General features: G+C 44.7%; 1 long non-coding RNA gene across 1 annotated transcript; it reads left to right on the forward strand.

Moving 5' to 3' along the window:
• The first annotated feature begins 447 nt into the window (after nucleotides 1-447).
• Nucleotides 448-9180, forward strand: LOC142590932 (uncharacterized). Its single transcript, XR_012830269.1, has 2 exons — nucleotides 448-626; nucleotides 8849-9180. It is a non-coding gene; the product is annotated as an uncharacterized LOC142590932 (long non-coding RNA).
• Nucleotides 9181-11931: the final 2751 nt, after the last annotated feature.

The following is an 11931-nucleotide window of genomic DNA, read 5'->3' on the forward strand; positions in this document are numbered from 1 at the left end:
CCAGTAGTGCTGCATTGCCCACACACCGCGTGTGGCAATTGAAAGCTGTTAGCTTTACCGTTACGAAATAAATAAATCTGCACACAGATAGCCACTGCCTTAATAAAAAGTGTACTCCAATAATTTGAGCGCCGACAACCGTTAACACCCGTAAAAGATATGTTCCTTAATCTCCGCTGTAGCATTATGCCCGACATGAAAAAAAGAAATGTCGTTGAAGTTACGATATGCAAGGTTTTTTTGTTGAAAAGGTTATGGTTAGACTTCATATTCCAACGAAAAAATATAGACGTCTACGGCGATTCTCTGTTCTCGCAGAATTCTGTGAACGTACCAGGAGGATCGCGTGTGAATGTGAATTGACGACAGGTGTTTTTGCTCCCCCCCCCAACACGAGAAAAATATAATCTACTTTGTTCATTGTACCTCAGCTTCTATAAACGCGCCTGATGATATGCAACCAGTCGTACTTTTTATAGGCCTGTTAACCACGATGAGGTTGCCCTGGCTAAGCGTTTTCTTCGTTTTGTCATTCGCTTTCCTTCTATTCGGTGTACCCGAGCCTGTTCTGGCTGCATCGAAAACAAGAACTCCCCGTCCGCCACCCCCCCGGCCTAGAACACCAGGTAGTATTCAGTGACTTTTCTTATATCCCTACGCAAATACCTGCAATTATATTGCAATGCAGAATGTGGTTGCGCAAACAAACGCAAATGGACCAATCGGAGCGCTCGGCTTGAAGTTCATAGATAGGAGTCTTTGTATTAGCTTTGACACTTTTATGATACTGTCCCTGCTGTGCCATCAAAGTAATCAGTCTCAGTAAAACTCAACCATAATATCCAAAGCGAAATGCGGAAGGGTAGGACTGTCCCGCACCAAACAGACGCTTGTGAATGAGGGGGTGTTTGCATCTCGGCATCGGTTGTGAATTAGCATAGGGACATCATAGCTTCATGCTCGCCCAACGAATAGCGCGAAACAGCTAACTTTGTAATGGAATATCTAACTTTGTAATGGAATATCTGGATTTGAAATACGTTTCTCTTTTATTGAGAGCTAGAAGGACCACTTTTTTCTTTAGGAACACTGACTTTATAGTTCACTTCAATGCAAGCGGAGACGTAGTTGCTACAGAAAAATCTGACTTTCGATTGGAGCTTCGTTATAGCGATAATTGTGCAAATTTCCTACTGCCATCTGCATAGGCAACTAATCTCGGAGTTTTTGGAACACAGCAAGCACCAATATCCAGCACCAAAGGTGTTTGATATTAGTATTTGGTGTGTTCTAATAGTACGCGGTGAATACTAATATTAAGCACCAAAGGTGCTCGATATCAGTTCTCAGTTAGAGAACTGATCCCAGTGGAGCTCCTTTCGCGAGCTTGCACTAGAGCTAGAAAGGATGTTTTTTTAAGAATCATGAATAGAATATTTCTTTAGTCGCAGAAGGTTTGAAAAGCGGCCAGTGGAAGATAGCATAATTCTAAAACTCGATATAAGTTACACGATGAGGCGGTCATTACTTCTTCAAGAAATCAAAATACTCAGATGAAGAATTAACCTAATTACGATAAATAATGTTTTAATTATTTCATGCTATATGTTCCAATAAATGAACGGTAACTGGTAGGTATGAAAGACATATTCACGTAGAACAAATTCTGAGCCAGGTACCACTTTCGAGACATTCGCCGTGAAACTTGCGGTGAAACTCAATTGTTCCATATCGACTAATGTTGCGCCAGACGGCCAATGTTTATTTACAGCTTGTTGTAACATCAGATGGCGCATCGAGCTGTTAGAGAGTACCGTTGGAAGTCTAGTTTCGCACATGTTCAATGAAGTGTGCTTCGATTACAGTGCAAAACTTTTTCGTAGCAATATTCCTTTCGCTGACAAAATTTTTTCGGATGGTCTTCCTTTACAGGTCTGCCAGAACTATTTCCATACCGTGTTTTGGCGTTCGTTGGCTATTACTGGCGCTTGCGCCGAAATATAGACACTATGTATTATAATTAATAAATTCGTCTACAAATGGTATTGGTAGCATACGCTTGCAAGTATTCAGAGAAGCGCAAACTCGCTTCTGCGTAAATATTTTTGATTGACTTTGTTGAAGGTAATTTTTTGGAGGGCGTTAGTTCGCGCAATCATCAGATTGGGTTGCACAAATGCCTCCTTTACTACATGCCCGCCATGCTGCTTGCTTTCCCATTTCAGCGGCGGTTCCCTTAATTCAGCATAAACTCTGTGAGGCGACGCTCGTTGTCTTTTCAACTTCCTGCGGAAGCGGCAGTGGCGGCCGAATGTTTGCGCCGGCGCGTTCGGAGAGCCGATAAGCGCGGGCGTCTGTTAGCGAGCATTCTCGCAGGCCTCCGAGACGGTGACCGATGCCATGATAATCTCAGAGGCTGCAGCACGTGATCTAAGTTGCAGGCGTTTGCCATGAGAGGCACTCGTTGCCTTTTCGCGGAAACGAGAAAAGGGAGAGGAAAGGGAACCTAGTTTACCGGACAACGCGGCAGGCATCTAGTGAAGGAGGCATTGGTTACACGCGAAGTTGGGAGCACAGAATCACCTGTACGCAGTTATGCGTACCCTTGCTGCAATGAAAGATCACTAGTAAAAATCAGCTTCGTAATGTACTTTTTCGCCAGGTCCTGATTTATATTATAATAGGACTTATTTGTCGAAATATAGATATATACATCGGTTGCCATTATCCCTCAAGAGAAAAGTGTATAACAGCTATGTCTAACCAGTACTCACTTCTGGGGCGGAAACCTGGAGGCTTACGAAATGGTTTCTACTTAGATTGAAGACCAGACAACGGAGCTATGGAAAGAAGAATGATAGGTGTAACGTTAAGGGATGAGAGCAGATTGGGTGAGGGAACAAATGCGAGTTAATAATATCTTAGTTGAAATAAAAAAAAGAAATGGGGGGGGGGGGGGCATGGGCAGGACATGTAATGAGGAAGGAAGATAACCGATGGCCATTAAGGGTTGCGGACTCGATTCCAAGGGAAGGGAAATGTAGCAGGGGGCGGCAGAAAGTTAGGTGGGCGGATGAGATTAAGAAGCTTGCAGGGACAACATGGCCACCATTATTACATGAGCGGGGTAGTTGGAGAAGTATGGGACAGGCCTCTGCCCTGCAGAGGGTGTAATAAGGCTGATGATGATGATGATGATGATGATGATGATGATGATAATGATAGATATTTCATCATTTTGGCCTGATCTGCAATTTTTTAACGTCCTGAAACAGTCAAGGGCTTCCTTATGGTCTGCGGCGACAGCACCCTATTCGCTTAAAATAATTTACATATAGTTTGCTTGTTCTTTTTCAAACGCTGCGCATCAGCACTTCCAGGTCATGAACGCCATACGTAATAAGAGTGCGTCCTACCATTTTCGGGGGAAAGCGCAGAGCTCTCTAGAAAGAAAACGCAAGCCAGCCTGATCAGATGTATCGCTCGGTGACAAGGAACGTCCCAGAGGGTGTAAACGTCTTTAGCGATAAAAATTGTTGTCCTGCTTCAGCCACTTGCTGAACCTAGTCTGTCTGTCTGTCTGTCTGTCTGTCTTTCTGTCTGTCTAATCTGACCTTCTTTAGCTTCACGCCAGTCTGCAAAAAGAAATTTTTTTCAAAGGGGCCCTGGAGCAACCCTCGGGTTTGGTGAAATAACATAGTCCACGGGTAACATGCGCTGCCGTGAACATCTCGGCGAAACTTTGCTGTCGCACGCGGAGCACGGAGCTCGCAAGCGAATCGAAGGCACATTTCTCTCAAGCGCTCTCTTTTCAACAGAAGGCCCTGTCCTCACTCTCTTCTGGATGCTTTATCTCCTCATTCTTTTAGAGAGCTGCTGTTGGATGATAGCTAACGTCAAGCAGCGGTCGGCTGCATAGCGCAGTTGCCGCGGCCGCCGCGGGGTGCCGCCGTGAGTCCGCTGGTTAAGCGCACTGCGGCTCGCTGAGTACAGCCGAGTTTGACTTATGTTTAGCGCGTTGAAGGCACCAAAGGCAGAAATTCTGGCGCCCATGTAAGCATCCAAAACAAAATTTGAACTGCGTGCCACAGTGACATATATAAGACGGAACATAGTGGGCTGTTTCCACTGCGCAGTGCAAGGCACGGGAGCCCAGTGAAGGCCGCGTCTAATTGGCAATAACTTCGCTTGTGCTGAAGGTATTGTAGTAATTTTGGCGGCAAAGAATTTTTGGAATAGCTTAATTTTACTTCAAATGCATTCCCTTACTTCAATAAAAAGTGGTTCACGGCCCCTTTAAGCTTACCAGCCCTGGTCACGTTGTCATAATCGAGCTGTCCTATTTTAATCGCGATCGTGTCATCGCGATCCTTCCATCGTCATTGCTACAGTTCCGTCATACGACTGTCGTCATGCCACCATCGTCATGCCATGTTCATCACAGTCAACGAATAAGAGCGCGAAGTGATGAGGACTAGACGGTGGCACACCAATGTGCTGTGCGCGGCGCATGTCGGAATCGCTTTCTCGTCCTCGTCACTTCGGGCTATTATTTCATTACTATTAATAAGATCCCACTAGCAAACCAAAAAGTTTCAGCAATCTTCGTCGTATTCATCATTATGGCATTGTTCTCTTGCAGCAGTCATTACGCTGTCATTGTGTCATTCTTAATATAATCGATTCATCTCATTTTATTCATGGTGTCGGCGTCATGCCACTTTAGTCGTTTCATCCAGGTCATTCCTTGTTCTTTATAAGTTCATAGGCACGTCGTCGTCATCCTATCGCGATCATGTCGCTGTTTTCATGCCATCGCTGTCCAAGCGTCGTCGGCATACCATCCTCGTGTGTTCGTTGTTATATGGTCGTCTTGATGTTAATCTCATACAGCGCTATCAGGCCATTTGAGTGCCATTTTAGTGGTCGTCCTGCCATTGTCATCATTATGTCGTAATCGCATTGTCATCGTCAAACAAACATCATCATTTGAAAATCGTCATTGCTCGAAATGCCCAATCGAATCAAAATGCCTCCGCAATTCTATCAAGACCATTTTTATTGGCCATCGGGACGCCATCATTTCATAAATATTATGACTTCGTTGTCAGGCTATTAGTCATTTCGTTGTCATCCTACAGCCATCGCCATGCAATCGTTGATATGCATTCGCGGTGATTCCGTCGTGGTTGCTTCGTTACCACAGTTCCAGGTTCGTTATCTCATCCTTGTCTGAAGCCATGCCATCGTCATTCAACAATGGTCCTCACTCCATTATCGTCATACACTCGTCGCCATCGCATCGTCCTCACGCCTTCGTCGTCTCACTGTTGTCGTTAAAACATTGTCGTTACTTGAGAACTGTCATCCTCTTGTCGTCATGTTGTCGGCGTCATAAGGCTTTCGTCGTACCATAGACGTCATTCCTTCTACTTTAACCCATCGTCCTCACTGCGTTGTCATACAGTCGTCGTCAGGTATTCATTGTCACAGCCGACGCTGCCACGCAAGGGCCATTGCATTGTCAGTCGATCTGAGAGAGAGTGTATGTCGCAAATGCCGATGGAATGGAAATCTCAGAATGACCACTACTGATTGTAAATGAAGGCGGCTTCAGCGACAAGGTGAGCTGCCACATTCCGTGAATGCTAATCACATTACCGTCGACAGTCACCGTAAGATGGGTTCTGCCAGAATGTTAAAGGTGTTCAATTATTGGCGACCATAATACACCGTCAGTCATGTTTCAGTATAGATTAAAAGATCATCGGTGCGAGGCGGATTCAACCAGGCAATTCACGTTGTCTGTCTCCTTTATTATATCCTGCTTCTTGAATTGAAGCATTAAGCTGCTTGATTTTAAGAGAAACTAATTCATCAAATTACTCAATGTCATTTAGGATGCTTTTATGCATACGGACTAGGTGTGCATTAAAAACAGAAAAATTACGACAGTACTCATATCACGAACACTGTCGATGATAATACAAATAGTAATTGAGTAGAATTCCGACTGACCACATTCCCGAAGTTTGATTTAAGACGTGTAGTGGTGATTCTGAGACTTTTCATTATTTGGCTATATGCCACATACTCCCTTATCACCATACTTTGTAATAGCTCTCGCTTGCCAAGGTCGCCCATGAGCATAGCGTAGAAGCATGGTGACGACCGTAGGACGCTGATGGAATCACGATGTGACGAGGAAGAAGGAATGCTATCGATGCAGCGTCAAAGACATGAACAAAATGACATGACGGCGGTAGTGTGGCGACGACATTATGACGACAGCCATAAGAAAAAGCGAGAATGACGACGATCGCACCAAGAGGGCATGACGATAGCGATATGACAACGGATTTATAATAGCGTCTGTGTGATGGCGATACAATGAAAACAATAGCATCAACGACTGCATAATAACGGTTGAATGACGATAGCATGACTACAATTGAGTGACGAACAAGTAAAGCGGTCAATCGATTGGTGAAGGTGGAATGACGACGACGGCGTGACAACACAGGATAATGATACTGAAGTAATAACGATGGTTAAACGGCAGCGTGATGATGGTGACATGTTGGCAACTGTATGACGATGAACGTATGGCGACGGCTTTATGACGACCCTGTAATGACAATGGCAAGACAGCGGCATGAGACCGAAGGGATGACGACGAGTGCATGATGACTATGGTGTGACGGTGACTGTATCACGAAACCTGTATGACGACAATGACTTAACGACTTCATGACAACAGTCGGATGACGTAGCTGGAGTGACCATGATGACATGACGACGGCGGCATCACGCCGATGGTCTAACAATTGAGGTATGGTAGCGACTGTCGATGAAGGCTCTACAAGGGTGCCATAATGACGATTGAATGAGGACAGTATGATCACAATGCAATAAAGAGGAAAAATTGACGTCTATTGAATGACTGGCGGTATGATGACGACGAAATCACGACAGTGGAATGACGTTACTCGAGTAATGCCTATGATAAAACCATAGTGGGATGACTGTGTGGCTGCGATAGCGTGACGAAAATGGCATGACGAGATTCGGATGGCAAAGCTGGAATGACGACAATGCAATAAACAGGATGGCCGTGCGATCTCGAACGCATACCTATAGACGGAAGATATGTGAATGACTGTGTGGGAGTAGAAGGCATGGCGATCGCACTATGACGAGAGTCAGATGCGGGAATGGGTGCGACGACGATTCAAGAACCACGAGGGCGTTACTATGGCGGTGTGACAACGAATACATGACGAAGGTGTGACGACGATGGCTAGACGACGACGGCATCATGACCACGAGCCTATACCTACTGGCCCTAGCTATTAGACAACTCTGGTGGCTGTGCCGGATGACAACGGTGTCACAAGAGTAAGATCACGAGGCTAAAATGACAATGGAATGACCATGGCGGCATCACGACAGGAGCACATGTCTAGGGGCCCAAGCAGGTCGACAACTTGGGGAAGTCGGTCAGCGTAAGAGGACAGATAGATAGATAGATAGATAGATAGATAGATAGATAGATAGATAGATAGATAGATAGATAGATAGATAGATAGATAGATAGATAGATAGATAGATAGATAGATAGATACAAACAGCTGAAGTAGTCAAAGAATGATATTTATATTAACATGAAAACCACCGTGGAGTAACATCCCGACTTGCTTATGCAAACCCCCCTGTAAACACAAGAGTCATTAAAGCACCTCCTTATTTTCTAAGGCGGCACCAAGAAACTGTTTACCACCCAGATCAGGTGTTTGTCGTAAGGCATGTTGTCGGGCTAGTCAGTTCATATATTCAGGAAATTTTTGAACTGCGCGAGGCAGACAAATCGGGAACAGATACTGCGCTTTGTGCGTGCGTCTATGTTTCAGTTCACGTCGTCTTCTTCCAGCAAGTTTAAAATCTTGCTGAAACCGGTGTTTGTTTTTGAACGCCTTTGACAATATCTTGTTTCTCTGGCTGTGCTAAGAAACATAGGTTTGTTGTTTCCTTCCAAATCTCAAACGACGATTCGTTCATAAAGGTGGAAAATATGAATGTGGTATCGTTATCAGCTTCTGTGACTTCATGAATCACACTGCGAAATTGTGCGAGAACAAGATGTGGCTTGCGTTCAAAAGTGACGAACATTAGTGTTGATGTTGTTGGCAGTGCAATTCTGTTCAATGACGTCAAATCTAACACCCATGCTGTACAAAATGGGACATCAGATTCTACGTTATCACTCCTACTACTACTATAACATTCAGCACGCTCGGACGTTCCAACCTTGAGATGGGTGAGCATATGTTTCGAGCTTTGGTAAAACCGTTTAGGTTACAGAGCACGTGAAGTCGGCATAAACACTTCGCTAGAAAATGGTGAAATTTATTCCTGCTTTGATGAGGAATGAAAAATGACGGCTTGTATGTCCAAAGGTAAAGAGAACTATGAAGGTGAATACTTTCATTCCAAACTGAGCAAAACAAAAATGGTTCATTTGACAGCCAACGGTCCTGTCCTTTTTTGGTACCTATGAAATGACACCAGCCATTACTGTAGTGACGTCGACACCTGCTAGAATGTGGCAGAAACCTGTATCGCTCATTTATGTGCTTTTTGATTTGAAGCTCTCTTATATGCACACGTATAATTTTGTTTCTGTTAGAGAGAGTGGAAGTCATTGTATTCGTGTATTTACGCAGCTCCTGGCTTGTAAAGAAGCAAAAATTGTTGTCAAGCTGTACAACAAACGCGTTGTTTCATATTTTTATAGTTTCGGAGAATTTCGAGAAAATTGTATCTACTAAAGGGAAACTTTTTTTTTCAGCGACAACGCGACCTCGGCTAGGTGGCACTTCTTCTTACGGTGGCTAATGGAGTTGAACACTACCAAGTATTTCTATTCACGACGGTTCGACTTGTGAAAGAGATGCAAGAAATCTATATTTGTGCCTGCTCCTCGAAAGACTGGTTGTAATAGACCTGCCGACCTCATTATTGTCTTTGAGGTAAAAAGAATGAAATGCCAGCCTTTAATCGAAATACGTGAAAAGTATCTCGCGTTATTTTATATTGATGTCTATTTGCAATTATGATAATGCTCTTTAAGAATGAATAAAGACGGTGACCACGTCGCGTCCATTTAATGCACGAGCTAGATCGAAGCCTTTGTTACTATGTTGCACAACAGATGGAATGCCATTTCAACTCCTGCCTTGTAAAAAACTTTACAGAACGGCTATCGATGGAGGTGCTGTGTACATCTCAGTATAGCGAAAATCTGCTTTCTCCCCAGCGGACACCACATTTTCACATTGTGCGTAAACTGTGCGCTATCCACGCCTGCTCTGTCCACAGTCATTCTTTCGGGTAACCGCGACCAGGCACGTTATGCGGCCCCAACGGCGCTGATTGTGTATGTATTCAGATAATTCCTGATGTTTATTCAGAGGGGCACTCGCAAGGCACGTGATTCCCTGCGGAGCCACTAGGTGGCAGAGCGTGCCCCGAGGGAAGCGCGAGAGAAGGGCGTGGCTACGTACACACCTCGCACGGGATGCGTTACAGCGGTGGAAAAAAAAATGGTGCGTCCCTACACTTTTTCAGTGCTAAGCGCAATAACATCAACATTCATTGGGGCATTGGTATTGGCGTGATTTTTTTTATTGAGTAAAGCCTTCACGGCACAAGATGAGGAAATATAATAATTGTTAGGGGTGAGTTCGTCCTTTTTCATGTTTGGGTGCTACCTGTACCACAGGAATTCTTCACGAAGCTTTTGCCCAACGTTTACTTTCTGATGTGCGCTATCAGAGGGTTTCACGGGGCATTTCAAGCACTTTATCGAACCAATTTGGAAAGGTGCGTCAAATAAGTTCCTGTTTAGGTTCAAGATGGCAGAAAAGCAATTGTTTGATTCAATTCTTAATAAGCTGAACAGTTCACTTCCGGCTCCATTTCCACTAGCTCCTGATGTCAACACGTTAAGTAAAACGTTCCTAGTACACCATTACGGGCCATTTAATCAGTCATGGGCCTACCCGCTGTATCGGGTCAGCACCCATGACATTCTGCTGCAAAGCCCGCGGTCGCGGGATCTTATCTCAGCCGAGACGGCGCCTTTTCGCAAGGGCGAAATGAAAACAAAAACAGGCCGCGTGCCATATGTACATGTTACAGAACCCCAGCATGTACAAATTATTCTGCATCCTCCCGTTATGGCTGCCTGAAAATCAGACCGCAGTTCTGGAACGTAAAACGGCATAGTTTATTTTTTCTAATAAGTGCATTTTTGCAGCCGCCCCCCCCCCCCCGCCGCTACTTTCATTGCAAGTTTGAATTTGTTTACAAAGTACAAGATGTATCATATTTGATAGGACGTTTCCTGGTACTTCCTTTCCGGCGTTCGATTCAATTTGCAAACCTAACTATTGAAGCAAGCATACGTTTTATCTTAAGCCAAGGCACCACGAAGGCTCCCCGGTGCACATCAGCACGGGCACCCAGGCGTGCTCCCGCATGCTTCAGTTCGTATAGGCCAACCACTCGAAATTGTCAAGCCACATTAATAACTGTTGTTGTGAAGGGTAGCTTTTAAATAACTGATATTTACAAGACCGTGTGTGGAAAAGTGTCATTTGATTTCGTAGATGCGAGGGCTTAGGATGTGACGCACGCAAAGTGTATTCGGCTGCTGTCCGTGAGGCCGACCTCAACAAAGAGCAATACGTTTTGACAAATCAAATCTTGACTTCTCAGAAGACGCAAGCCATCAACCATGGACTACATATTTGACACGAATGGCGGCTTCATGGCCGGCTTAACCCGCCATTTTGGCGCCCTGACTAGCTGTCGGGAGATAACGTTTTTGACACTCGTACCGGGAAACGCTAGCTTCGGAAGAAAGCGTGTCTGCGCTTACAAAAACAAAGAAAATGTACAGCGAGGTGAATACGTACAGTATTTCTGAGGAACATATTTTTTGAGTCACTGACAGCTATATTGTAGTTTTACGCTCAAAAAAGAAAATGAACGTTTGTACTACAGAAGCTCTGCAACGTATCAGCAATATCTATTACACATTGCAACGTGCTCAAATAGTCGTGCGAACTTCACACAGAGCAGCAATAAATTGGAAAAAATTGTCAAGAGGCGAAAAGGAAGCTTTTTCACTTCTTTTTGGCCTCTTAGCTAGTTATTGTGTTTCCTCGCAGGGGCATCTGCGTCAGCAGGCGTTTCGTGTGTGACAACACCATCTATCCGAACACATGGGTGTTGCCCCGCCCCCCCTTCTATAGCCGTGCCCGGCTTAGGCATGTCTGGTGAAAGTGAGATCATGGGGATTAAGCCTGCGCCGGGTGTTTGGACCTATAAGGCCCTCCGGCGGAGACAACGCAACTTGTTGGCCTAAGCTCCACATAGATGGTACCTCCTGATTGACCAACCTAGAGGAAATCAGCAGTCGCTGTTTCCTGTCCTCTTCTCGAACCTTCGTCTTTTTCTCACATTTTTAATATTTCCTGTCTTCGAATCGCTTCCCTTTATGTCTAATTTTCTCCGTGGCAACCGTGTGGCTAACTAGTCTTGGTTATGCTCTGTTTGGTTATAGCAGTGATGTACAGATGGCTTTGCAGGGCCTCCTTACTAGAAATTCCTGTCACATCCGCGCGTTGAACTCGTTGTTGGGTGGTTGGCAAGGCTGTCCAAAAACACAGGTCTGCTTAGGGACAGCTGCTTCCCAAAACTCCCTGACCGCCTTTAGAAATGACGGCGTACCCGAAGATGTTTTTGAATTTTTTAGAAACCGAGCATAAAACTTTATGTGGTTTCACCTCTTACATTTCAATTAGATAAGCCTGAAAACATAGCGAAAATGTGCTTGTGGAAGGTGGCGAGAAATAGAAGCATCGG

The sequence above is a fragment of the Dermacentor variabilis genome, chromosome 8 (genome assembly GCF_050947875.1).
Source record: "Dermacentor variabilis isolate Ectoservices chromosome 8, ASM5094787v1, whole genome shotgun sequence".
Lineage (NCBI taxonomy): Eukaryota > Metazoa > Arthropoda > Arachnida > Ixodida > Ixodidae > Dermacentor > Dermacentor variabilis.